We start from the raw sequence: 6,000 nt of genomic DNA, 5'->3' as shown, positions 1-6,000 counted from the left end.
GTCGTATTACTCCGTCACGAAAGACAAACTTAACTTCTGGACGGAGTCAAAAGATAGCTCCTCGTGACGTTTGCAGAAAACACCGCCGCGTCTGTACACCATATGTGGTGTTAGGGCGGAGCTTCGAAACACATGGGGCGTGGCTTCCAGCTAGGGCTTCCAGCTTGCGTTCAAGCCTTGCTTTTTGCCGATGAACGGGCGAAAAAGCAAGGGGGGCGGGGTTATTCTAGAATTAACGCCGCCTCTTTCAGCGTGCGGCCGGCACCTGCTGCTGCTGCTGCTGCTGAGGCAGAGGCAGAGGCAGAGGCTCCAGTCGCGCCGCCGCTGCGCAAGCAGAAAGGACACCTCGGGTACCGTAATTCCCGCTCGGTTCCGCGAGCGCGCAAGGAGAAACAAAGTTCGCTTTTGGGGAAAAGAGCCGGCAGGTAAGGGCGCTGGGTTCGACGAGTCTCATCTGGAGCTTAGATTCGCACTGAAAGCTTCGCTCCGAAGGGGGTTTACAACCCGCTGCCCTATTTGCAATCCAAAGCGAGCGGGGCGGGAGGCATCTCTCGGGTCTCCCGAAGGAGAGGCGAGCGCCGCGCGCAGCCTTGACTCCTGGAAGCTCCTGGTCGCCGCTCGCTCCGTTTCTGGCCACCGCTGAGCGGGCGGCTGGAGGTCAGGTTGGTAAGAGCCGGAGGAAGGTGACAAGGTCTCCCCCAACCCCCCCCCCCCCCAGTCTTCGTCCCTCAATGTGGATTGGAACCGTCGTATGTTCTGTTCAAAGTTTTGTAGTCCGGTGTAATCCTGCCTTGCCCTGGGAGCAGGTCCTGTTTGCTTCGTCCCTCAATGTGGATTGAAACAATCGCATCTTCTTCCAAAAGTGCTTTTTTTTTTTCCTAAGAGGCAACTAGATTTTCTGGTTTTAAGATCTTTCGCTTCTCATCCAAGAAGCATCTTCAGTTCTGACTGGATGGTAGGGAATGACAACCATTTAATAATACTTTATTTGTCAGTGCACAACATATGTACCATGATTTGGATGACTGAGAATCTCCATAGACCATCATATTGTCTGTTCAAAGTTTTATAAATCCGGCATCATGCCTTACCAGGGATCAGATCCTGTTTCCTCAGAAAAGTAATGCTATTAGCGCATACATGTACTGATAACAATGTCAGTCAGCTGGTGCCCTATGGGTCTTTCCATATAGGCAGGGTTTTTTTTGGTGATGGTGGGGATTAGGTCAGGTGAGGTCCATAGTTTTTATAGTTTATGGAAATGCTCAGTCAAAGCTGAAGCTGAAGAAGCTTCTTGGATGAGAAGTGAAACATCGGTCAAAGAAAAACCAGAAAGTCCAGTTGCTTCTTAGAAAAAAAATAAAAACCTTTAGTTTTTATGTTTTAACTGTACATGTAACTGTAAGCTGCCTTATGGTAAGATGGATGGCTAATATTTTTTTTTATAAATAAATGAAATAAATGTAAATAAATAATAAATAGTCCTGGCCCCTTTTTGGCAGGGAAAAATCTATCCCCACTACAAGGGCTGTGGTTGAGTAACTTGATGAAATGTTTCTATGAGCAGCCAGACACAGAGCTTCCCTTCTAAGAAGGAAAGATGATAAACATTAAGTGGCTTCCTTCTTTCTGAGCCACTTAACTAGGGTGATGTGACATGCATCTCTCTACTCATCTTAGAGTTTGGTAGACCTTGCAATTTGCATGCCTTTGAATGGGTGGTAAATCCAGTTCGTATAAACCCTCATAGTCGCTTCTCATTCCCTCTTTGAGTTTTTTTTGAAGGTGTAAGTACAGTATATCACATCACTGGTTCACCTAGGTCTTATTTTTCCTCTGCCTGGCTTCTCCAACTCAGTTTAACTTCAGTCTTCCCATTGACGGTCAGGGTGATTCGATGGTTAGGATGTTAGATATGGAGTAGGGAATCTAGATTTTTTTGCCTGCCCTTCGCTACCGAAGTTCACTGGGTGATCTTGGCCCAGTTAGTTTTTCTCTATCCTATTTTGGACTGTTGGGGAGGGGGGGCAAAAGTATACCAGCGTGAGCTCCTGAATGAATGTGGGACATAAATTGAATATATTCCTTGCCAAAGTTAACTTCTAATTTGGACATCTCAAAAGGATCCTCTCCTCTTTTTGAAAACCAAAGCATTTGAATAGGGCAGCAACTTTATTATGTCAACTTCTGTATTAGGAAGCATTTTATCCCCAAAAGCTTGAATAATGCCTTCTGTTCTGGTATTTTTGAAGATCATTAAAATTCCCCCAGTCCAACCAGCTTTAGCTCCTGTTATCTGCTGAGGATGCCCATTCTTACATTTACAGAATTATTTTATGTTTCTTTATGATGTTTGTTTTTGTCTTATTTCTCTTTTGTTGTACAACTTCCCTGAGTCAGAAGATTAATATAATTAACACTTGTAGTCGAATAAATAAAATCCCCAGCCTTCTGTCTTGATTGGCAGCAACATTTTGCTAGAGTTTCCAAAAAGATTTCTCAGCCCCAAGCTGCAAAAATCAGGGGATTTTATTTTTTGATTTCTGTCCCCATTGTTTTTGATGGATTAGTTATGATCTGTTTCTTGGAATGCATTGATAAACAGAAGGACTTAATTTTGAAGTGAAGATTAAGTGAAGTTCTACCAATTTCAACCTTCCTTTTGATCCTCTGATCAAAAATGAATTCTGCCCCCTTTTGTGAACCTTCACTTCTGACCTCCAAACTTGCACTTTGCCAGAATAGAAATCCATGTGCAGAGTTGACCATACAGTACTGTACTTTTGTTGTGTCAGCCTGCCAACTGGGAATCATAACATCAAATATTTAAAAGCTATGATTATCCTTTCTTAAAGAAGCATACATCAGCCACTGCTCTATTTTTTTAGTTCAGATGTTTAGTAATAGCCGGATTTAATATCCTGCCTTTTATTTAATTAGAGATGTTATGAACGGAGGTATGTAAGCAGCACATTGGACCATTGTGTCATTCATACAAGACTGGGGTCAGGAAGAGCAGAGTTTTGGTTTTGTAACACTGCCAATGTGAATTTGAGCCCTGGTTCTAAATGTTTATAAGTTTTCTCTCCACCCCCTCTCCCTCACCCCCACCTAATGTATTTCTACACCAGCAACTTGACATTCAGAAACTTAACATGTGAAGCTTTCTCTGCCATGGCTATAAAGTGTTGTGGCAAGAGCTTTTTCACTTCCTTAGTTCCCCCATGTCATTATAGCTATCAAAGAGATAGGAACAGAGTTAAGCATAGTATTTTTTTCAAGAAGCAGCACATCTCCAATTCCCGAATCCTAGTAATTTGCCATAAAAAAAGACATCATTTGATCATGATTGTTCTGGCCATGTTCTCGGTCATAACGATGGAAAGAATAAATATTGTTGGATTTGTAATGAGCAGTGATGAGAAAGGGTGTGGGATTATTTTCTTACAGAAAGCAGCCCATTTTGCACTCTGGAACATAATGATAATACCCCATTCTCCTAATGACTCTTGTAATATAGCCTTATGATGCTGGAGAAATCCGAATCTCTCTAAATCAGGAACGTAGATAAGCAAGGTTGCCCTTCCCCCTTGGCACAGATGATCCCCAGAAGCTTAAGTCCCTTCCGTTTGCGGATGTACCTTCCTCTCTCGGGGACTGCAGCAACAATGAGTTGAAAAGCTATCACAGTTTGCATTTCACAAATACAAGTTCCCCAGTGACTGAGTTCAGACATCGTGCTAGGCTACAATTTGCTGAACCACAATTTTCTTTCATTGCCACTCTTGGCAGAGCTTCCTCTTCATGCTAAACCACAAATCATAATTCACAAATTATATTAGCTGCATTGAAACAATATGCAGCACAAAACACACACATACCATTGTTTGGCTTACCACAGTCCTGTGACTCTCACCCCACCCACATGTACAGATTCAGTTCTCAGTAAGCCATCCGTGCCTGCTGCTGTAAACCAGGGAATGAAGCACCCAATGGCTCTCTTCCTGCTTGAGTCCTAAGATGACATGATTAAACTAAGATTTCTGAGGTTCTGGCTTGTTGATAACATTCAAGGAAGTTGATGCTACTAGACCTTTGAATCATACTCTATGCAAGCTACAGATAGATTGAATGAAAGGTTGTGGGAAATGAGAATGTCTAGTCTAACGAAGAAAAGGACGAGGAGTGACATGATGATAGCAGTCTTCCAATATTAGAGAAGTTGTCTCAGAAAGGAAGGGGGTCAACCTATTCTACAAAACAGATGAGGGCAAGATAAGAGGTAATGGATGGAAGCTTAACAAAGAGAGATCCAACTTAGAATTAAGGAGAAATTTCCTGTCAGTTAAGACAATCAGTGAAATAGTTGTCCTCTGGAAGTTGTGGGTGCTCCATCGCCAACAGTTTTTAAGAAGAGATTGGACAGCGATTTGCCCGGAATGATATAGGGTCTCCTGCTTGAGCGGAAGGTTGGACCTCCAAGATCACTTTCAATTCTGTTATTCTGTACTCTGCAACATCTGTGTTGGTTGACAGTATGCTTCTGGTTAAAGTACAGTATGCTGGTGATTAGCAATCAACATGACTTGAGGCTCCAAATAGCATGGGGATCAACTATGATATTCTTCTGCCACTCCCTAAAATTATAAGAAGGAAAACTTATTTCTGGGTTGGGATGATACATCCTAGCAAAAAGATGGTTTTAGAAGTTGGGTCCAATCATATAATGTCTCACCAATTTAAATATTCTTCTTTTCCATTTTCTTGCTATTTCTCATTGGTTGTTGATGTCCATTTTATTCCTACAAACTTTTGTTGAAGTCCATACTATGCCCACAGGATTTGGTTCACTCTGTTACATTGCCTGATTGTTCTATATTGTTCTTATGAGTTTATAATTTTAAAGCTATACTAGCTGGGGCTTTGTACAAGAAAGGAAAGGTGTATGTGGCTGAAGGACTAATTATAGGGTCATTGACTGGGTGCTAAGGAATGTGAGTGTTTCCTGAAATGACTCTTACTAGGCAGTTTGCCAAAAGCTCTCCGTTTTTTTGTTTCAGAATACTTAAAGGACTATAAAATAAAGCTATTCGTTTCATTAAAGATGAAACTGGAGGTATATCTTTTCTTGAATAAGAGTATCAAATAATGATGTTTAGAAACAACATCTGGAATGTCTCCTACAGACCATCAGTTGGTGCACCGGATAGTAGCAGTATTTTAAATTTACTGATGGAGAAGAGGGTCCCAATGAAGAAATTTGGAAACTTCTATCTATCTGAACAAAGTTAGAATCAAACTGCAAAAGAGAATCCTTATTCTCACATAGTGAATGCAGCCAAGCTAGTATTTGAGTTCTAGTTTCTCAAACTTGGGTACTATGGTGTTTCTGTCTATAAAATATACACACACTCATAAACACACACAAATTGCTGGATAGAATTTATCCATCAAAGTTTCCCAGAAAATAGAAGGCTTGATAGACACATACAAATTCTTTTCCTTCCTTCCTTCCTTCCTTCCTTCCTTCCTTCCTTCCTTCCTTCCTTCCTTCTTTCTTTCTTTCTTTCTTTCTTTCCTCCCTCCCTCCCCCCCCATATTTTTACCTGGAAGATTGCTACACTGATAACACTAGTTCATTTCATCATGAGACTTTTAAGGAAGAATACATTTAGAGATAGTGAGGGATTTGAGTAGAGTTTGAACTAAGGATCTTTATAAGATCTCTCCATCTTTATGTAAGTTCCTCAACTGCACCAACATTACTTTATGATTAAATAAGGGCAATTAAGGCAAGCCAAAAAAGAAGATTGATCTTTATTTGCTGTTATAATCAGTTGAACATCTCCCTCATTTATCCTAACCACCAAGAGTGCTTTGGCTGAAAGATGATGAACAATATAACAATAGTTTTATTTCAAGAAATATTGATCAAAGTTATGTTTTTGTCAAGGAAGGCATTAACTGGATGAAATATTCTTTGTGGCTTACCTCTGCGTT

At 41.1% G+C, this 6,000-nt stretch overlaps 1 protein-coding gene across 2 annotated transcripts in view; it reads left to right on the top strand.

Moving 5' to 3' along the window:
- The first annotated feature begins 300 nt into the window (after window positions 1-300).
- FRMPD1 (FERM and PDZ domain containing 1) overlaps window positions 301-6,000 on the top strand; it is a 76,548-nt gene continuing 70,848 nt past the window's right edge. The window contains exon 1 of one of the 2 annotated variants that reach the window (XM_081941302.1): window positions 301-425. The gene's annotated coding sequence lies outside the window, so the exon portion shown is untranslated. The remainder of the gene's footprint in view (window positions 426-6,000) is intronic. The other variant, XM_081941303.1, reaches the window with a different exon arrangement.

This window comes from Natrix helvetica (assembly GCF_964273705.1).
Source record: "Natrix helvetica genome assembly, chromosome: 2".
Lineage (NCBI taxonomy): Eukaryota > Metazoa > Chordata > Lepidosauria > Squamata > Natricidae > Natrix > Natrix helvetica.
This window is presented reverse-complemented; position numbering and strand designations above follow the sequence as displayed.